Source organism: Meriones unguiculatus, chromosome X (assembly GCF_030254825.1).
Source record: "Meriones unguiculatus strain TT.TT164.6M chromosome X, Bangor_MerUng_6.1, whole genome shotgun sequence".
Classification (NCBI taxonomy): Eukaryota; Metazoa; Chordata; class Mammalia; order Rodentia; family Muridae; genus Meriones; species Meriones unguiculatus.
In genome coordinates this window covers 120,517,952-120,541,065 of record NC_083369.1, presented here as the reverse complement: position 1 = coordinate 120,541,065, position 23,114 = coordinate 120,517,952, and the positions used below count along the sequence as shown (strand labels likewise).

The following is a 23,114-nucleotide window of genomic DNA, read 5'->3' as shown; positions in this document are numbered from 1 at the left end:
ATTAGATTGTACAATAGTTCACAGTTTAGTGACTTCCAAAACACTCATTGTTTACATAACAGTACAGAACAATGTGACCTTTGAGAAACTGGTTTTGCTTTATTATGAAAACTTTCAGACGTTCACAGAGAAGCAGAAAAAAATAACGTAAAGACCTTCCACATACATGTCATTCAGCTTCAGTAATTACCAACACATAACTTATATTGCCTCATCTATAGTCCCTCCTATCTTCCAAATCCCACCCCTTGTCTACCACAACCAACTCCCAGCGAACAACTTTAAAGCAAATCCAAGACAGCATTTCACTGAACCTATAAATACTTCTTTTCAGAAGCTGGAGAGATGGCTCAGCAGGTAAGAGCACTGGCTGTCTACCAGAGGACCCAGGTTTGATCTCTAGCATCCTCATGGCAGCTCACAACCCACTGTAACTCCATTCCCTGGGGATCTAATGCTCTCTTTTGGCCTCACGGGGCATTGTACACATGTAGTGTGCAGATACATACAGGCAAAAGACTCCCTCCCACAAGATAATAAAATATTTTTGTTTCTAGAAAACTTGTTTTAAAAGAAATGTTTACGTTATCTTATTTTCTATTGTACCCATTTTACTGGTGCATGTGATCGTCAGTCCCCTCCCCATGGATAATAAAAAAGAAAACATTCTGAGCCAGGAGGTATTCTTACAAGAGATTTTGCAAAGAAGCTCAAGCTGACCATAGGGGTACACACCTGTCATCACAGGCACTCAGGAGACTGAGGCAGGAGAATCATTTTCAGCCAGCCTGAGCACCACAATGAGATACCTATCTCTGATAAAAAGCAGTTTAGGAGCTTGGGAGATGACTCCTTCAATAAAGTGCTTGCTGAGCAAGCATGAAGACCTAAGTTTGGATCCCAACACCTATGAAAAAAGCAGGCACCATGTAATAGAGCACTGGGAGACAGGGACAGGAAGATCCTTAACTCATTAACCAAAGAGCTTAGACAAATCGGTGAGCTATGGGTTCAGTGAAAGAACAAATTAGAAAGTAACTGAGGAAACAACCTGACATGAAACCTAGCATACTAGCACAACACACACACACACACACACACACACACACACTTATTTATTGTTTTCCAGATTTAGGCTTAGATAGGACATGTTTCAGGGTCCTGCAGAGTTGCAATTGAGGTCCCGAATGGTGCTAGGTCTCATAGGAGGCTCAACTGAAGAAGATATACTTACAAGCAATCATGGTGTGGTCAGGACAGTGCAGTTCATCTGCTCCTAGACAGAAGACATCAGCTCCTTATTTACTGTTAGCCAGAGTTAGTTGACTTTACTTGTCATACAGTGCTCCATAACATGGCTGCCTGCTTCACCAGATCACAAAAACAGAGAAGGCAGTAGAGAAAGTCAGCTTATAAGATGAGAGAAAATGATATTTCCATCATTCCTGCTACCTTCTGTTAGTTAGGGAAAGTCAGGGGTCACAACTATTCATGAAGAGAGAAAATTACACAAGGTGAAAATGTCAGGAGCCCAGAATCATTGGGAAAAAAACAAAACAAACAAACAAACAAAGCCTAAAAGCCAAGCCTTCACATGTAGTGTGGTTGGAGGTTGTTAGTTAATAGGATTCAGGCTCAAAATACTCCACAGTACTAGGTCATTTCATTTAAAAACAGAGCTTAATGAAGAACAAATATGGCCACAGGTAAACTAGATACAACAAAAGTTTTCATCCTATTTAGTTTTGTTGTCAGTTTAACATAGCTAGAAGCAGGGGAGCTTTCTTGAGGAATTGCCTTTATCAAATTGGCCTGTGTATATGTCAATAGGGTATATTCTTGTTCATTAGTTCGTGTAGAAAAGTTCAGCCCACTGAGGGCAGACCATCCCTAAGCAAGTGGACTATATAAAAGAGGGTCTTCGTTACTTTTCTATTGCTATAGACACCATAACTAAGGCGACTTATAAAAGAAAAGATTTAACTGGGAGCTTGCTTACAGTTTCAGAGGGTGAGTCTGTAACCATCATGGCAGAAAGCATGACAACACACAGGCAGACATCGCACCTGAGCAGTAGCTGAGAGCTTACATGCAGATCTCCAGAATGGAGGCACAGAGAGAAACTGGGCCTGGTGTGGGCTTCAGAAACCTCAAAGCCTACCCCCAGTGACACTCCTCCTCCAACAAGGATACACTGACTAATTCTTCCAAAAAATAGTTCCCAAAACTGGGAACAAAGTATTCAAATATATGAGCCGATGGGGGCCAGTCACATTGAAACCATCACAGAAAGCAAGCTGAACACAAGCCATGGAGCAAGCCTAGGGAGCATCATTCCTCCATGGTCTCTGTTTCAACCTCCTGCCTTGACCTCCCGTCTTAGCTTCTCTTGATAATGGACTGTAACTTGTAAGCCAAATAAACCCTTTTCTGAACAGGCTGCTTTGAGTCATGGTGTTTATCATGGCAACAGACAACAAAAAGAATACATCTGTTTGGTCCACCTCCCCTGACCCAGTCAGCTGGACTGATCAGTACATTCTTACTCCTTTAAAATGTCCTCACAAATACTTTAGGTTTCTCTCTGTGGGAACAAAGATTTCTCTTCTACTGTCTCCTCCAGTTGTGTGCCCTACCTTCTAGAAGTGAGCCACGTTCATCCTCAAATATGATAACAGTTTTGGAAGCCATTAAAGGTGCCTAAATTGCAACGGCTCCATGTATCCTTTTCCAACTTGACCATGTTGTGAAAGCATACACATTTGATGGAATCCGTACTTCAAAGTTTGAACTCTGACCTTTTCCTAGGCTACCCCCTCACGATGCTCGGCAGTGACAGCAACCCACCGCTCAGTCAGCCATGTAACTTTGAAAGGAGGTATTCCGTGCTGAGTCTACACTGTACTGTGTTGCTAGGTGACTTTTTTTAAATGTTGTACTTTCACATCCCACCCTACCTAACAAAAGGTTCTGTATCTCCCTGCTGTGTGTGTTAATTCCCAGTGTACGTACAACCATTGTTTTTCATTTGGTACACAGTAGGTGATAAATTCCAGGAGATAGCTCTCAGTGAGAAACCAGAGTTTGTGCTAGAGGATGTGGGGCAACTTTTATACAAGTGTTCTGAACAGGTTTAAAACATGTTGGACTAATCTATGTTATTTTGTATAGTAAATGCATATTTAAATTATATGTATGTTTAAATTTTTTAATTTTAATTTTTTTCTTCCCAATTTATTCATTATAAATCACAATTGAAGCCCACCTTCTCACCTCCCCACCTTCCTCCCTCTTCCCCTCATCCTCTTACCCTAGTCCACTGAAAGGGGGAGTTCTCACTATTGCCATCTGCCCATAGTTCAAGTCTCATCAAAACTACCTGGATCCTCTTCCTCCGTGGCCTGGCAAGGCCACATCAGGGGCGAGTGATCAAAGAGCAGTCAACTGAGTTCATGATAGAGGCAGCCCCTGCTCCCCTCACTCAGAGATCGACATGGAGACTGAGCTGCCAATCAGCCACATCTGAGCAGGGGGTCTATGTCCTCTCCATGCATGGTCCTCTGTTGGTGCATCAGTCTCTGCGGACCCACTGGGCTCAGATATTTTAGCTTTATTGATCTCCTTGTGGGGCTCCTGTCCCTTCCATGTCCATCTATTCTCACCCCTCTCTTCCAGAAGACTCCCTGTACTGCCCAAAGTTTGGCTGTGACTCTCAACATCTGCTTCCATCCCCTGCTGGGTGGAGCCTTTCAGATGATCCTCTACAATAGGCTCCCATCCCATTTCCTCTCTTCCACCACCTCTGGAGTCTGTCCTGTTTGTCACTCTGAATGAGATTAAAGCATCCTCCTTAGGGTCCTCCTTAGTGTTTAGCTTCTTTAGCTATGTACATGGCTGTCGAATATTATATGGCTAATACCCACTTATAAGTGAGTGTATACCATGCGTGTCTTTCATTTCTTGATTAACTCACTCAGGATGATCTCTTCTAGTTCCATCCATTTGCCTACAAATTTCATGATTTCCTTGTTTTTAAGAGCTGAGTAGTATTCCATTGTATAGATGTACCATAATTTCAGTATCCATTCCTCCACTGAGGTACATCTAAGTTGTTTCCAGATTCTGGCTATTATGAATAAAGCTGCTATGAACATATTTGAGCAAATGTCCTCATTGAATGGTGGGGCAGCTTTTGGATATATGCCAGGAGTGGTATAGGTGGATCTTGAGGTAGTGTTATTCCCAATTTTCTGAGAAAGTGACAGATTGATTTCCAAAGTGGTTGTACAAGTTTGTACTCCCACCAGCAATGGAGGAGGGTTCTCTTTTTCCATATCCTCTCCAGCATTAGTTGTCACTTGAGTGTATTTGTTTTGTGGTTTTTTGTTTTTTGTTTTTTTTTTTATCTTAGCCATTCTGATGGGTGTAAGATTTAATCTCAGGGTTATTTTGATTTCTGTTACCCTGATGACTAAGGATGTTGAGCATTTAAGTGTTTCTCTACCATTTGCTATTCCTCTGTTGAGAATTCTCTGCTTAACTCTGTACCCCAATTTCAATTGGATTATTTGGTTTGTTGGTGTCTAATTTCTTCAGTTCTTTACATATTCTGGATATCGTCCCTCTGTCAGATATAGGGTTGGTGAAGATCCTTTCGCAGTCTGTAGGCTGTTGTTTTGTTCTGATGATAGCATCCTCAGCTTTACAGAAGGTTTCCAGTTTCATGATTCCATTTATTGATTGTTGATCTTAGAGCCTGTCCTGTTGGTGTTCTGTTCAGGAAGTTGTCTCCTGTGCCAATGAGTTAAAGGCTTTTCCCTACATTTTCTTCCAACAGATTTAGTGTGTCTGGTTTTATGTTGAGATCTTTGATCCACTTGGATTTTAATTTTGTGCAGGGTGATAGACATGGATATATTTGCATTTTTCTACATGTGGACATCCAGTTAGAGCAGCACCATTTGTTGAAGATGCTGTCTTTTCTCCATTGTATTGTTTTGGCTTCTTTGTCAAAAATCACGTATCTGTAGGTGAGTGGGTTTATTTCTGGGTCTTCTATTCTATTCCATTGATCCACCATTCTGTTTCTATGCCAGTACCATGCAGTTTTTATTTCTATTGCTCTATTGTACAGCTTGAGATCAGATATGGTGATACCTCCAGAAGATTTTTTATTGTAGAAGTTTGTTTTAGCTATTATGGGTTTCTTGTAATTCTATATGAAGTTGAGAATTTTTCTCTCAAGCTCTGTAAAGAATTGTGTTAGGAATTGCATTGAATCTGTAAATTGTTTTCAATAAAAATGGCCATGTTTACTATATTAATCCTACCAAGCCATGAGCATGGGAGATATTTCCATCTTCTGATGTCTTCTTCAATTTCTTTCTTTAGAGACTTGAAGTTTTTTCATACAAGTCTTTGACTTGCTTGGTTAGAGTTACACCAAGATACTTTCTGTCTTTTGTAGCTATTGTGAAGGGTATTTTTTTCCTAATTTCTTTCTCAGCCCATTTGTCTTTTGTATAAAAGAGGGCTACAGATTTTTTTGAGTTAATTTTGTATGCAGCCACTTTGCTGAAGGTGTTTATCAGCTGTAGGAGTTCCCTGGTAGAATTTTTGGGGTCACTCAGGTATGCTATCATATCATCTGCAAATAGTGATACTTTGACTTCTTTTCCAATTTGTATCCCCTTGATCTTCTTTAATTATCTTATTGCTCTAACAAAGACTTTAAGTACTATGTTGAAGAGATTTGGAGAGAGTGGGCAGCCTTGCATTGTTCCTGATTTCAGTGGGATTGCTTTAAGTTTCTCTCAGTTTAGTTTGACTTTGGCTATAGGTTTGCTGTATATTGCCTTTACTAGGTTTCGGTATGTGCCTTCTATCCCTGATCTCTCCAGGACTTTAAACATGAACAAGTGTTTGATTTTATCAAATGTTTTTTCAGCATCTAAAGAAATTATCATATGGTTTGTTTTCTTTCAGTTTGTTTATATGGTGGATTACATTGATGGATTTCAGTATACTGAACCACCCCCTGCATACATGGGATGAAGCCTACTTGGTCATAGTGGATGATATCTTTGATGTGTTCTTGGATTCAGTTTGTGAGTATGTTCTTGAGTGTTTTTGCATCAATGTGTTCATAAGCTAGATTGGCCTGAAGTTCTCTTTCTTTGTTGCGTCTTTGTGAGGTTTAGGTATCAAGGTGACTTCGGCTTCATAGAATGAGTTTGATAATGTTCCTTCTGTTTTTACTTTGTGGAATAGTTTGAATCAAATTGGGGTTAGCCCTTCTTTGAAGGTCTGGTAGAATTCTGCACTGAAGCCATTTGGCCCTGGGCTTTTTTTGGGGGGGGGGTTGGGGGGAAGACTTGATGACTGCTTCTATTTCCTTAGGGAATATAGGACTGTTTAATTTATTTACCTGGTCTTGATTCAGCTTTGGTAAGTGGAATTGATCAAGAAAATTGTCCATTTAGATTTTCAAAGTTTTGGCATATAAGCTTTTGAAGTAAGGCCTAATTATTCTTTGGATTGCCTCAGTGTGTGTTGTTATGGCCCCCTTTTCATTTCTGATTTTATTGACTTGGAGAGTGCCTCTCTGTCTTTTAGTTAGTTTGACTAAGGGTTTGTGTATCTTATTGGTATTCTCAAAGAACCAGCTCTTGGTTTCATTGATTTTTTTGAATTGTTCCCTTTATTTCTATTTTATTGATTTCAGGACTGAGGTTTTTTTTAAATTTTTTATTAATTACACTTTATTCACTTTTTATCTCCCCTGTAGCTCCCTCCCTTTCCCCCTACCAACCTCTCCCTTCCTCCCCCTTCTCCAAGCATGTCCCTCCCCAAATCCACTGATAGGTGAGATCTTCTTTTCCTTCCTTCTGGTCCTGAGTTTTTTTTATTTCCAACTGACTACTCCTCTTGGGTGTGTCTGCTGGTTTTTTTCCCCCCTAGGGCTTTCAGATGAGATGTTAAGCTGTTTGTATGAGATGTTTCAAATTTCTTTATGAAGGCACTCAGTGCTATGAACTTTCCTCTTAACACTGCTTTATTTATAAGTTTGGATATGTTGTTCCTTCATTTTCATTGAATTCTAGGAAGTCTTTAATGTTTTTCTTTATTTCTTCCCTGACCCAGCTGTCATTGAGTACCGAGTTGTTCAGTTTCCATGTGTGTGTAGGCGTTTTGCTATTTCTGTTGTTGTTTAGTCCATGGTGGTCTGATAAGATACAAGGGATTATTTCAGTCCTCTTGTATCTGTTGAGGCTTGCTTTGTGACCAACTATATGGTCTATTTTGGAGAAGGTTCCAAGAGGTGCTGAGAAGAAGGTAAATTCTTTTGTGTTTGGGTGAAAGGTTCTGTAGATATCTGTTAAGTCCATTTGATTCATGACATCTGTTAGAGTCATTGTTTCTTTGTTTAATTTCTGTTTCGTTGACCTGTCCTTTGTTGAGAGTGGGGTGTTGAAGTCTCCCACTATTAATGTGTGGGGATCTATGTGTGGTTTACATTTTATTAATATTTCTTTTACAAATGTGGGTGCCTTTGTATTTGGGGTATAGATGTTCAAAACTGTGATGTTTTCTTGGTGGAATTTTCCATTGATGTGTATAAAGTGAACTTCCCCATCTCTCTCTTTTTTAAAATTTATTTATTATGTATACAATGTTCTGTCTGCATGTATACATGCACACCAGAAGAGGGCACCAGATCTCATTATAGATGGTTGTGAACCGCCATATGGTTGCTGGGAATTGAACTCAGGACCTCTGTAAGAACAGTCAGTGCTCTTAACCTCTGAACCATCTCCCAGCCTATCTCATTTGATTATTTATGGTTGAAAGTCTATTTTTAATTAGATATTAGAATGACTACTCCTGCTTGCTTCTTGGGTCCATTTCTTTGGAAAACCATCTTCCATCCCTTTACCCTCAGGTAATGTCTATCTTTGTGACTTAGGTGTGTTTCTTGTATGCAACAGATTATTGGGTCTTGTTTACCCATCCATTCTGTTATTCTCTGTCTTTTTATTGAGGAGTTGGGTCCATTGATGTTGAGAGAGATTAATAACCAGTGGCTGTTAGATCCTTTTATTTTGATGCTGGCTGTGGTAGTGTGTTAGTGTGCTTGGCTACTTTTAGTTTGCTATAGTGAGGTTATTTATTTACTGTGTTTTCCTGAATGTAGTTGGCTTTCTTGGGTTGTATTTTTCCTTTTAGTATCTTCAGTGAGGGTGGATTTTTGTGTAGGTATTATTTAAATTTACTTTTGCCATTAAATATCTTGTTTCTCCATCTATGATGATTGAGAATTTTTCTGGGTATAGTTGTCGGAGAGTTTTGCTATGTATAGTAGTTTGTGTTGATATCTATGTTCTCTTAGAGTCTGCATGATATCCATCCAGGCCATTCTGGCTTTTATAGTCTTTGCTGAGAAGTCAGGTATAATTCTGATGGGTTTGCCATTGTTTGTTACTTGGCCTTTTTCCCTTGCAGCTTTTAGTGTTTTTTCTTTGTTCTGTATACTTACTGTTTTGATTTTTATGTGGCGGGAGGATTTTTCTTTTCTGGTCTAATTTGTTATGTGTTCTGTAGGCCTGTTGTATGCTTTTAGGCCTCTCCTTTAAATTGGGGAAATTTTCTTCTATGATTTTGTTGAAAAAAATTTTCTAGGCCTTGGAGATGGGAATCTTCTTTTTCCTCTAATCCTATTATTCTTAGGTTTTGTCTTTTCATGTTGTCTTGGATTTCTTTGATGGTTTATTTCAGATTTTTTTTTATTTAAGATTTTCTTTAAGGGCTGCATCTATTTCTTCCATTGTATCTTCAACACCTGAGATTCTTTCTTCCATCTCTTGTAGTCTGTTGGTTATGATTACCTATGTAGTTTCTGCTTTCTTCTCTAAGTTCTCTCTTTCCATGATTTCCTCTAGTTGTGTTTTCTTTAATTTTTCCAATTCTACCTTCAGATATTGAACCGTTTTGCTGATTTGCTTTACCTGTCTGATTGTATTTTCTTGCTTTTCCTTCAATTCCTTCACCTGTTTGAACTTTCCTCTATTTCTTTTATTTCTTTCAGTGGTTCAATTATTTCTTCCCTAAATGACACAAAACGTTTGATTTTTATCTTCCTTTATTTCTTTACACATTTTATTTGCTTCCTCCATTATTCTTTTTGTAGGCATAGATGTAAGGTTATCTTCTTGAATTTCTCTTATGTTAGGGTTCCAGGGGAACTTGCCCCTGGATAACTGGGTTTGGGAGATGCCGTATGGCTTTGGCTTTTGTTGATTGTGCTCTTATGCTGGCCTCTACCCATCTGGCTGTCTCAGGTGTTGGTTGTCAGTTTCTGATGCCTGCTGGAATTCTGCAGTTGGAAGAATCCCCTTGTCAGGAAGATGGTTGTTCCTGAAAGAGGCTTCCTCAGCTTTTTGGGTATTGTCACCAAATAGCCGGTGCTTCTCAGGGAATTGCTACGGCTCACCTCAGGTGTATGGTCCTGTGGGGTAACTGGGCTCATCAGTAGTCCAGTGGCTCTCCTCTGACCATGAGAAGTCCTGGAAACAGCTGCCCTGCCACTGGGTTTCTTGCTCTGAATTTAGTGGGTTGCTGCTACTCATACACTGTGCTTGCTGGGCACAGCCCTTCTGAAGAAGCTGAGATCCCCAAGGTTTGGCCAATTGAGCTAGGGAGACAGGTTGTGATTTGGAGCAGCGTCTGGGGCTGATCCCATGGGTCCCAGGCTTCTGTAGGTCTGAGGTTAGATCTCTGTACCCCAGTACTCAAGCAGTAATCAGTGGCAGGTGAGCGCAGCACACAGGCGTATAGTTGGAGGCTAGAGCCCTGAGCCTGCGGAAACCCAGGAACTTTTCCTAAGGTTAGCTGGGTGCCCTGAGGTCAGACCTGATATTTCTCTCACCATGGGTTTTCCTCCCAACAGGGAGACCAAGTATGTGGTGTTTGGGGGCTCACAGTTCAGTCTGGGATGGTGAGGAGAGCACACAGGCACAGGAGAGTGGCTCCTCACTCCTGGAAACTTTTCTGGCTGAGGAGACGGTGGGGGGTGGGTTGGCTGAGTGACCTGATGTCGAAGCTGATGTTTCCTTTCCTGCCGGGTGTCCTCCCAACAGGGAAACCCAGTCTCTGGCATTCTGTGGCCCACAGTACTGTCTAGGATGGTGAGTCACATGCAAAGGCGTGTCTCTTGGCTGGAGACTGAGCACCTGCTGGGACCTGGGAACTCTTTTCCAGAGTTTAGCTGAGTGACCTGAGATTGGACCCAATTGTTTCCCACACCGTGGGGTTTCTTTCACCTGGGAAACACAATCGCTGGCGTTTTAGGGCCCAGAGTTCGGTCTGTTGGTCTCTGTACAGTCACTATATTCATGCTCGTCAGACACAGTGTGCTCTTGGTGCCACCATCTTGGATCCCGTTCGTATCTTTAAATTATTATTATTATTATTATTATTATTACTATTATTAATGTGTGTGGGTATATGCATGAGCGTAGGTGGCTGCAGAGGCCAGAAGAGGGTGTCAGATCTCCTGGAGATGATGTTACAGGCTGTTGAGAGCTTCCTTGTGTAGTTTCTAAGAATGAAACCCAGGCTCTCTGGGAGAGGAACAAGTATTCTTAACCACAAAGAGCTCTCTTCAGCTCTTTAAGTGTACTTTTAACTTGTGATATTTTACACTTATTGCAGGTTAAACGGAAACCAACCCTGTTGTGTGTTGAGAAGCATCAATCAGGTGGTCCCACTTGTAGCTTGTAGACTATCTGTGGCTCAGGATAACTATGAACCCAACACAAAATCAAAGGTTATGGTCAGTTTGTTTGTTTGTTTGTTTGGTGGGTTTGTTTTTTTTTTTTTTTTTTTTTTTTTCTGTAACTGGATTGTGTGGTTTGTGAGGATAACCTTATAGATGATAAAAACTGCATTGTAATGTAAAAAAAAAGAACAATGAGGAACACCTGGATCAAGTAGGTATAGTGATTCAGTAATAAATTAGAAATCATTAAAAGACTCAAATAGACCTGAAGGTATAGCTTATATACATAGTACTTGCTGAGCATATGCAAAGTCCTGGGTTCAGTCCCCAGCACTGAAATAAAACAGCAAACACTCAAGTGGTTATCAAATTGGAGATGCCCCAAGCCAAGTTCAGCCACCCATCCTCAATAAAGCCAATTAAAAGAACAAAATTAACAGTGACATTTATTCAATGTGAAATTAATCAATGTGGCCACATTGGAAATAAAGTCAAAGAGATCACGTGAACCCTCAAAGTTTATCTTGGGATACTGAAGTCAGATTAACGTTTAGAGAGAGGGCCAAAGATATACAGATCTAAGCATTCCCAGTCAAAATGTGGTCCTGCCCACTGCAGATCCAGGAGTCTTGACTTCAATTTCATCCAGTAAGGTGGTCTAATAAGGTCGTTAGAGCTATGTGAAATCTCTTCCAAGGGACAGTTAAGATGCTGAGGCTAAGATCTCGTTCTTCTTTCTCCCAGAATGAAATTCTTTGGGGAAAATTATTACTTCTTTGAGGTACACAATTTCAATATTCTGATAGTCAAAATGAGAAAAGCAGCTGTCTCCTTATAATATCTTCATCTTTTTCAGGCTTACCTCATATTGGCTTACCTGGCTGGAGATTAATATGTAAACTGTTTGCTGGCTCCAGCTGAAATGCTGGAGCCAGTTGTGTACTTGGCCAACTAACTGTAGCTGTGGATTCTTCAAAATCCTCAGGGTTAAAAACAGGAATCAGAGAGGCTGTGACTCCAGCTATCCTTATTTATAGCTATCTGCAGGAGAGCACAAAATGTCATATTTCCCAGGAAGATGCAACAATTATTCAGATCATTTACAGCCCTCTATTATTATTAGATTTGTGCCAATTGGCTTTTTTTTTCTCCTTTTTTGGTAACAGTTTTCTTGAGACATTAATCATATGTTAGGCAAGTCATCCACTTAATATATATAATTCACTTATTTTCAGTGTATCGGCACTCTTGGGCATCCATCACCACTTCCAATTTTTAGAACATTTCACTCCACCCCAACAGGAAATTCCACACCCAATTCTAGCAATCAACAACAGGTTTTCTTTCTGCATGCACTTGCCTATGGTGGCTAGTTCCCGTAAATGAAATCACACAACATGCTTGCCATTTGCTTATCTTCTTCCATGTAAATTGTATTTTCAAGATTCATCCATGTTTTAACGTTATTAGTACTGCATTTGTTTTTTCCATCCAAATAGTGTTTGTATTGTAGGACACAGCAGTTTGCCTAACTATGCAGTTTTGGGTAGCATTTGGGAGAGTCTATTTGTTGGGCAATCTGAATAATACTGTTACAAACAGTCACGTGTACATTTTTGCATGAACACGTTTTCACATATGTAAGAATAAATCATGTAGAAAATGAGTTCTTAGTCTGTTTCAGGCATTGATGGTATCTTGCAAAAAAAAAAAAAAAAAAAAAAAAAAAAAACAACCCAAAATGTCAATTCTTAATTCTCAGAATGTAAATTGCCTACTTGAATTATTCATCATCTACTTTAATACTGTACCCGCATCTCAGTTACTACATATCTCATTATAATTTTGACCTGCCCAGAGGACAAAACGAATTATTAATAGCCCTCTCAAGAATAAAACTAGGCCACACCTAATCATAAATGTACATACATTTTGGATAAAGTAGCAACTAACTGAGTAGTGTGTTTTTATGTGTATGGATGTTTCATTGAATATATATCTGTGTATCACATGCATGCCTTGTGCCCACAGAGGCTGGAAGAAGAAAATGAGTATCCTGAAACTAGAGTTACAGACTGTTGTGAGCCATGATGTGAGTGCTGGGAATTGAACCAGTGTGCCCTCTGAGCCATCCGTCCAGGACCATAACCATTATTGAGCTTATACACTGTCCTCTTTTTGTTCAATTAGATCAGACATCTTTACTGAGATAAATCTGAAAAGTAGAGAAAACTCCGCTTGTTTTGTTTGGGTTGTTATTTTAGGAAGACATAAAAAGAAGTAGTTGGATTCTGACATGTTTTAAAACTTACTTTCTACAAAAGTTCCCTGGCAATCTCTTTAGTTTCCTGTGGTGCTGCCTGAGTAACTCCCTTCATGTGGCATTCTCAAGGATGTTCTAGAGTTACTTTTAAGCAGTAATATAAAGGGAGCTAGCTGGATTGGTTTACAACTGAAATCCTCTATTCTTTCCCTACCCAGACACCAAATGGGGCATAAACTTTTGTCTTTACCCTGACTGCAAACTCTATTTGTGACAGTCATATCCCCTTGGGAGGAGAGAAATAAGTGAAAAGCAGAGAAGAGAAGAGCCATTCTGGGATAGCTTGGCATGATGGAGATATCTTGAGATGATTCCTTCCCCTGCTCCAATCACGTTTTTAGTTCACTTTACATCCTGATTGTAGCCCCTCACTCCTCTTCTCCCAGTCCCTTCCTCCCTCTTTCCCCCTTCTCCCTCCCCTACTCCTCAGAAAAAGGGAGCCCCCTAGGGCTACCGATCACTTAACTTCAACTTCTCAATAAGGCTTTTTCAGTTACATCTGTCCCCTATCACAGAGGAACCAATCTGTTATCTCACTAGCATTTTATCACAGGTTTTCATATATAAACTTATAAGGTTTTATCACAGGTTTTCTTATATAAACAAATAGGTTTTCTTATATAAACTTAGCTACAGTACACTCAGCTGTTGGATAAAGTGAGAATGAGCAGAACATTTGTCAGATTTTCTACACTAAATGCAGAGAATTACAGTGATACCATTGGTCACTGAGGTTAATCCAGGGGCCATTATCATCTGGGTCTTTAGCTCTTTCAGTAATTAGAACCTAGCTGATAAAATAAAATGAGCAAAGCAGTTTTATGAACATGCCGGATAGCTGGTCAACTTTGTATTTTACTTTGCTTTGGAGTTATAGTTTGGAGAACATTATTATTTCTTTAAGGGAAACGTAACAAACTGAATCTTAAAGCTCTATTAAAAACAAAATTTTAATCTTAAATCCTAGTTGGGGGCTATAGAGATGGCTATACGGTTAAAAGCACTTGTTCTTGCCGAGGACCCAGGCTTGATTCCAGGTACCCACATAACAGCTAATTCATCTGTAATTCCAGATGCCCACTTCTGACCTCCTTCAACACCAGGCATGTGCAGACATGCATGCAGGCAAAACACCCATATCCACACAAGTTAAAATAGTAAATCAATACCTAAAATAAAAAGAAGAAAAGAATTTGACACCCCTTAAAATTTAGTTGAAAATTAATGCTTTTCATAATAGGGTTTCTCTGTGTTAACAACCCTGGTTGTCCTGAACTTGCTCTGTAGACCAGGCTGACCTCGAATTCACAGAGATCCTCCTGCCTCTGCCTCCCTGAGTGCTGGGATTACAGATATGACAACCAAACCCTTCGAAAATAATATTTTTGAGACAGAGTCTCAATATGTAGGCCTGGCTGGTCTTGCACCCCCAAGCCAAGTTGTAACAAAGTTCTAGTATATAAGTGAAAAGATGATTTCTCCCAGACACATGTATCTGTGTGTCTGAGACAGCAGTGACTCTTTATAATTTACAACAAACACATTGTGAAGTGTCACTATAATCTTTCAGGCTAGAATCTTTTCCTTTGACTCTTACAGAATCTGAAAGCTTAGATGCTAGAAAACAATCAAACAAACAGATGTTATCTTGCAACTAATTTGTTAGCTTATGTTTTTCTGATTATATAACTTACACGTATTCATTATGGTCAAAATCTATAAAATATGCTCTTTTATCACCAATTGCATTGGTGGGAATGTAATTTCTCACATGGATTTATGATTCATGTGATGTTTACTGTGGCATGGTTTGTGACAACAGAGCCCTGGAAATAACAGCAATGTCTATCCAAAGAGGGAGTATTTTACAGTATTTCATGCTTTGGAATGTAATCGGCAGATTAAAAAGTAATGTAAATGCGCTGATCTAGAATGATTTCCATGTGTTTTTTTTTATGATTAAATTGCATCTTTATCACAAGCAGACATTGTTCTTCCTTTGGAGAGACTGAGTCTTGATTGCTTTTAGCAAAACACATAGTGTTAACTCAGAACTAAGGAGACAGGAAAATCAACATAATAAGTGTATTCCCTCTTTGTGACTGGTAGATATTTTTCTTTTTTTTTTTTTTTTTTTTTAGGTCAACTAACACAATTGTAAGGTTAATCAATAGAATGGTTCAGGTTTTTTGTTTTTTTTTGTTGGTTTGCTTTTGTTTTGTCTTGTTTGAGACACAGTTTCTCTGTGTAGCCCTGGCTGTCCTGGAACTTTCTCTGTAGACCAGATTGGCCTTGAACTCACAGAAATTTGCCTGCCTCTACCTCCCTGAGTGCTGGAATAAAAGGCATGCACCACCACCACCTGGCTTTTTAGCTTAAGTTTTGTAAATGAAATGCAACAGCCTCTATCTGACTCTTCTCCATGCTTAAACACACTTCCGAGAATTTACTGGTTATTTTTTTTTAATTATTACAGTTATGTTTTTTTAAAGATATTTATTTATTTACTTATTTATTTCATATATAGGGTTCTGCCTGCACTAGATCTCATTGCTCCTCCCCCACTGCTGGTGGGAATGTAAACTTGTACAACCACTTTGGAAATCAATTTGGCCCTTTCTTAGACAATTAGGAATAGTGTTTCCTCAAGATCCAGCTATACCACTCCTAGGCATATATCCAAAAGATGCTCAAGTATACAAGGACATTTGCTCAACCATATTTGTAGCAGCTTTATTCGTAATAGCCAGAACCTGGAAACAACCCAGATGTCCCTCAACAGAGGAATGGATACAGAAATTGTGGTATTTTTACACAATGGAATACTACTCAGCAATCAAAATGAGGAAATCAGGAAGTTTGCAGGCAAATAGTGGGATCTAAAAAAGATCATTCTGAGTGAGGTATCCCAGAAGGAGAAAGACAAACATGATATATACTTGCTTATATAGACCTATAAGATATGATAAACATAATGAATTCTATACACCTAAAAAAGATAATCAAGAGAGCGGACATGGGGTAAGATGATCAATCCTCATTTAGAAAGACAGATGGGATGTGCATTGAACATATGACAGGAGTCTACTGAAGGCATCTGAAAGACTCTAACTAGCAGTGTTTTCAAAGCAGATACAAAGACTCATAACCAAACCTTTGACAGAGTACAGGGAATCATATGAAAGAAGGGGAGTTAGTATGATGGGGAAAGGATAGGAGCTCCACAAGGACCAAATATATCTGGGCACAGGGTCTTTTCTGAGACTGACATTCAACCAAGGACTATGTATGGATATAACCTAGAACCTCTGCTCAGATGTAGCCCATGGTAGCTCAGTAACCAATTGGTTTCCCATAGTAAGGGGAACAAGGACTATTTCTAATAGGAACTCAATGGCTGGCTCTTTGACCTCCCCCAGGGAGGAGCAGCCCTGCTAGGCCACAGAGGAGGACTCTGCAGCCAGTCCTGAAGATACCTGATAAAACAGGATCAGATGAATGGGGAGGAGGTCCCCCCCCCATCAGTGGACTTGGAAAGGGGCAGGGAGGAGATGAGGGAGGGAGGGTGGGATTGGGAGGGAATGAGGGAGTGGGATACAGCTGGGATACAGAGTTAATAAAATGTAACTGATAAGAAAAAAATAAAATTAAAAAAAGATATTTATTTATTTATTACATATATAGTATTCTGCCTGCACTAGATCTCATTGTAGATGGTTGTGAGCCACCATGTGGTTGTTAGGACTTGATTGAACTCAGGTCCTCTGGAAGAGCATCCAGTGCTCTTAACCTCTGAGCCATCCCTCCAGCCCCTATAGTTATGTGTTTTGAGGCAGGACTTCACTATGTATATCAGGCTAGTCTTGAAGCTGTATAGAGCTCTACCCACCTCTTTTGTCCCCTATAATAAGCTCTTTTATTTAAAAAGCAGTAAGGTTTAAAACACTCAGATATGATAGTTTTTAAAAATTGGCAATGTACAAATAAATATCATTATACTTTTTGTATTCAGGTAAAATACACCTCATAGAAGGAATTTGGCAAAATGTTCCCACCAGCTAGCTTCTAAAATGCATAGAATATAAATCTTTCTATGGATGTGGTTAAGAACTCTTACGAAGATCGTTTTTATTCAATAGAGAGAAATGGCAGAAGATGCTAGGATATAGCAATAACTCCCATGTTAAAAGGTTAACAGAGTCAGTATTGTAAAAATTATTATATTGCCAATAGCAATTTTGATAGTCAATTCACACCAGCATTCCACAAACATATAAAAAAATGAAACCTTCAATTTATTTTTTCTAGTATCACAAAGAAGAGGAAATAGGCAAATGGATACTTGTCAAACAGGCAATGCAGAGTTGCACAGAAACCGTAAGGCAGGCAGTGTTAGATCATCTGATTTTATGTAATATCCTAAAGATATTAGAACCCGTCTCACTTTGGTTGATGGAAAAACAAAAACCCAAATGTAATATTATTTTGTTATATAAAATATATATAATTTTGAAGGGAAGAAAATATCACATTTTACATTCATTATAAGGTTATGATGACAACTAACATTGACTTACATTTTTTAAAAATGTGCCTTTTACTTTATTGCATCAAGAACACTAAACACAAGACCCATATTTCTATTTTTAAGGTACGTCCATACATGACTGTGGCCCTAAGGACAAAGTTGTATAACCCTTTATGGCCATTGATTAGGAATCTGATATTTGTCTCTCATGTAGTCTCTGTGAAATGCCATGTCTATAGGTTTAAATATTTTACATATTTCATGTGAGCAGAATTATACAGTATTTTTTTTATTTAAGACCTTTATTAACAGGTACTTGCAGTTTGTTGACTTTTTTTTTAAATCAAGTTGTAAACTTATTACAAATTAAAAATGAAGTTCTTAAAAATCTCAACTTGACCAGATATGAAATAATTTAAAAACCATTAAAGGTGTATTGAGAAAAACCAGGCCTTTTTTTTTCTTAAAAACACGTTTGTCATTACCAAAAAGAGACATCTTTAGGTATAAATAATAAAAACCCTATGCTGTATAGATAATGCAGATAGTTCTAGTGTATCTGGTCAACGGGCAAAAAGCAAGCACTTAGGTCTTCAGCTCCAATCTTTGTTCATTTCTTATTGCTGGAATTTCACATTCATTTCTTCTTGTTGGATGACCAAACTGGATGATGGTAGAGATGGTAAGCCGGCATTTACTCAGCCCCGCCCTGCTCAGCCTCAGGAGCAGGTGAATTCTCAGCTGGCTGATCCGCTGCTTTGGTCTCTTTGCCATCTTGTGGTTTAGGGTTCTCTGGGCGTCTGCGTTTGTAATTGAAGTTGGAGCGATACTGTCGTTGAGGTGGCTGCTGACCCTGGGGATCATCTCCTTGATTATCCTTGTCCTCTTCATTGCCATCCTCTCTGGGCTGTCTTTGGCGAGGAGGGCCCCTGCAGAATCGTGGTCTGTAACCCCAACACATGTTCTGTCTCACTGGTCTGCCTTGCTCTCCTGCACCCTGGTTGTCAGCACCCTCCATCACTTCTGCTTGCACAGGAGGGTTGGAATACTGTGGCCGACCGTCCATAGGGTCTCCGCATGTAGTAAGGTGGGAACCTTCGCCTACGATAGGCGCTGTTGGGCCTGGCCTTCAGGAGCGCTTTCCAATCCTTCGTTCTTTTCCCCACTCTCACTATTCTGGTAGTTTATGTGGTAATTGCGTGGAGGACCCCTACGACGTGGATAGCGTCTATAATGGGTACAGTCTGCTGCGTATTTACTGCCTGGAATTGGAACTCCTCCAGGCCCTGTAACATTTGCTGCCTCCGCACCCTTTTCGCCTTCAACAACATCAAACTCCACAGTCTCTCCATCTCCAACACTGTGAAGGTACTTCCTGGGGTTATTATTCTTTATGGCAGTCTGGTGTACAAATGCGTCTTCCTTGGTGGCATTCCTGTTGATGAAACCGTATCGGTTCCTTACATTGAACCATTTTACTGTTCCCAAAAACTTCGTTGCGATGACCTTCTTGTCCCGGCTGGCGGGCGCCGCCGATGTGAGGCCGCCTGGGCCGCCACTCCCCGCGCCGCTTCCCGTGGAGCCAGGCTTGGTATCGGCGGCGCTGAGGGCGGCAGCGGGGACGGCGGGCGGCTGCTGGGTCTCGGCCTCAAGTTTGCGGTGATGGTGACTGGGGCCGGCGGCGACGACTGCGGCTCCTCCCTGGGTGTGATGGTGACTAGGCCAGCGGCGGCGGTGGGGCTCTCAGGGCTCTCTGGGGCCTGGAGGATACAATTCGTGGTGAGCAGCAGGCTTTGATAGTGCCATCATCGCTGGCTGTCAACGAGAGCTCCTGTTCCTGGGGGCTAAAGGCCACTGAGTTGACCACGTCTTCCTGCCGCAGCTTGGCTAAGCAGATGTTGTAGTGGCGGTCCCAGATACAGCCGTGCCGATCTTCAGCCCCACTGGCCACAAAATCCTTGCTGACATCCTAGAAGATGAAGAAGCACTCATTATGTGTGTAGGCACGGTGCGCTCGAAAAGCCCGCTTCACCTCCCGCATGGTCTTGAGATGGAACACTAGCAAGTCAATCTCCTCTGCAATGGGTGGTGGCTGAATAGGGTCAGCTACCACTGAGCCAGGGGGCGAGGCACGACTATTCACGTGCAAGTACCTGTTATCAGGAGACAGGCCCAAACCAAGGATGTGCCCATGCACATTTATGACATGGTCCAGTGCGTCAAAGAAGGCATCAGAACCCCGTCCCTCACATAGCATGGGCCCTGCTGTAGTCATCTGGTGCGGCAGGATCTGCTTGATGCCGATCTGATGTGGTAAACAGTTGAGGCAGCCAGTGGTGAAGATGAGGTACTTGTTCCCGGGGAAGCTACACTCTGGGGGTTTGGCATGGCCTTGGGCCAGCAGCTCAGCCACCTTGGTCTCCAGAGCACAAAGGTGTGCAGACCTGGGTCAGTGGCCTCTTCTTCACTGTCCCCACTGGGGTCAAAGACTCGGCAGGGGAGCCCAGCCTGGTCGCCGGCATCCAGCAAGCAGTAGGTCTGGGCTATCACCATCACTGTGTGGATGGTGCTAACATTGAGGCTTTGGATCTTAAAGAGCCATTTTACCACGTTGACATTCTCTGACTCCACATTCTGTGGGAGACACAAGCCAAGGCCTAGAACAGGTGGTTGCTGGCCAGAAAGCCAGGCCTGGGAAACAGCTTACGCTGGGCCCTGCATCTGCCCTTCCATACTGCCCACACCTTCTTCTCTATTTCCCGGCCCTAACCCACCCATCTGCCCAGCCTGCCCCTGCCCCAGTCTGAACCTGGAAGGCATTGTTGAGCCACAGCACTGAGCAGGAGGTGATATCTCCAATGCGGTGCAGGCTCCCCGAAATGAGGCTGGTTTCTGTGAGCCAGCAGCCAAACACATCGTAGGGCTTGTTTCGTACACGGGACAGAAGGGCAAAGGAGTCTAGGCTGATGACAGCTATCTCACCTGAGGAGGAGTTATGTAGCCCAAGGAACACCCCCTGAGGCCAGCAGCAGTGAGTCATCTTGGTTGAACTGGGAGAGTTGGGCGTAGCTCCAGTTGTAGGGCCTCATATCTGCACTGTGCAGCCGCGAGATGGTCAGGTCGTTGTTCCAGATCTGGGTCGCGGGGGCACACACGTCTGGAGGCACCTGGTAGTAGTGGTAGAACTGCTCCCTCCATAAGAATTCGTCCCGGGATACAGCCTGCCATTGGCGGCATAGCAGCCCAGCAGCAAGCACCTCTGCAGGGCCTAGGCTCAGGAAGATCTGGTAGACAAGGCTGTCGGGGAGCAGGGGCATGCCCCCCTCATCCATTGTGACATCCCGCCTGGTTGGTCCACGGTGCCTCCGCCCGCTGCACCGCGCACCACTTCCGCCGCCACTCTAGCTTCCGCCCCCGCGTCTGTAAGCAATTATACAGTATTGAGTGTATATGGCTGACTTATTTAGCAGGGTTTACTGCAAGTTAATCTGTGTTCTTATATTGTTGAATATTTTTCTAAGTTTAAACAATAACTCGCTGTATGTACTTGTCACACTTTATTAATTTCTGTATCATGGGAGGTTTAGGTTCTCCCACGATAGGTTATTGGAGTAAACATGGGAATGCCACTCTCTCACTAGAATTCTGGATTTGAATCTCTAGATTAAAAAAAAAAAAAATTGCCTGTTTTACTTTTTCACTTTTTTATTTTTATTTTTATTTTTTTGCTAATACTGCAACTCAGTTTATTAATTCCAAAACCAGAGATTTTTAACTGCCAGTCTCTATGAATTTGAACTAGGTAACTGTGTTTTATTTGTTTGGTTTGGTCTCTGCTTCTTTTTTATTTATTTAATTTTATTTTATGTGCATTGGTGTTAGGGTGTCAGACCTCCTGGACTGCTTACAGACAGTTGTGAGCTGCCATGTGGGTGCTGGGAGTTGAACCCCGGTTCAGTGGAAGAACAGACAGCGCTCTTAACCACTGAGCCATCTCTCCAGCCCCTGGTGTCTGCTCCTTGAGTACTGGGCATTTGCTATCATGTCCTACTTTATGTCCTCCTATCATGTCCTATTCTTTGTTTGCTTATTTATTTATTTATTGGTGTGTTTGTTTGTTTTGATCCAGGGTTACTCTGTGTAGTCCTGGCTAGCCTGGAACTAAATCACTTTGAAGACCAGGGTGGCCTGGAACTCACAGAAACCTGTTGGGATTAAAATCATGAGTCACCATGCCTGGATCATTTCATTACTTTTAAATTCTTCTGTTCGTGACTCACTACTCCTGCAAAGCAAACATGCATTCAAAAACTCAACTTGTGCCAAATATTCTTATAATGTAAAACATCAGTCTCTTGAATGAGTCCTCAGACTTGCTCTTCTCATAGGAAACCGTTTTCTCATCCTATTTTTAAAATCAGTGAACAAATCCATATGATTAAAAAATAAGAACTATATAAGAAGGGACACGTTAGCAAATTCACTCTCTTGCCTCTTTCTCCCCCTTTTACTGTTTTCCATGTGTTTATATAAATATATTTTCTCGTTCATTTCCTCCACAAAAGCAGATAACACTAAACAGTGTCCTGCAATTCTTTTAGACGCTTTTTATTTAGAGTCACTTATCCACAATGAGTTGCGGTGTGATAAAATGGTGCCTAAGCCTTGAACTCAGACCACTCCTGGGGATTTTCCTGTCTGAACCCCCATATGTGTGCAACTTAAAATATTGATACAATTCATACACTTTTTCTCTCCCCACATATTTTATTCATACTTTTGTGTTTGTTTATTTACGTATTTGAGATAGGCTGTTATGTCTTCCAGGGTGGCCTTAAACTACCTATATAGTCAATGATGACCTTGAACTTCTGATCTTCCTACCTTCACACCTGAGTGCTGGGATGGCAGTTTATATGCACTATGCATTGAGCCCAGGGCTTTGTGTGTACCGAGCAGGCATGCTACCAACTGTACTATGACCCTAGTAAAGTTTATTTTATTTTATTTTATTTTACTTTTTACCAATACAAAATATTAAAGTTACACATATTAATGGAGTACTGTGTGATTTTTGCAATACATATATAGAATATACACAGCCTAATGCTCAAGTTCAGGGTTAGCACATCTGTCTCCTCAAGCACGTCTTTGTGGCAAATACATTAGAAATCTTTGTTTAGATTTTTAAAATATGGAGTACATTATTATATGTTTATATGTACATTATTATATGTATTATATTATTATATTATTATCATCCTGGCGTGCAATAGCATACCAGGGTTTCTTGCTCCTATCGAATGCTAAATCAGTGCCTGTTGACCAATCTTCCTCTAGCTCTCCTTTCCTTTTGCTTACCCCAGCCTCTTTTATTATTCTACCCTCAATTTCTAGAAATTACCTTTTTTAGATTCTTCATATAAGTGAGATCGTGTAATAGTTATCATTTTGATTAAACTGTTTCATCCACTATGACAAATGAC

The 23,114-nt window shown here is 40.9% G+C and overlaps 2 pseudogenes; both read right to left on the bottom strand.

Annotated features, from left to right (window-relative positions):
- Positions 1 to 18,081: 18,081 nt before the first annotated feature.
- LOC132649956 (Y-box-binding protein 1-like) lies at positions 18,082 to 19,320 on the bottom strand (annotated as a pseudogene).
- On the bottom strand, positions 19,282 to 21,008 carry LOC110563132 (F-box/WD repeat-containing protein 5-like; annotated as a pseudogene).
- Between the last annotated feature and the right edge of the window lie 2,106 nt (positions 21,009 to 23,114).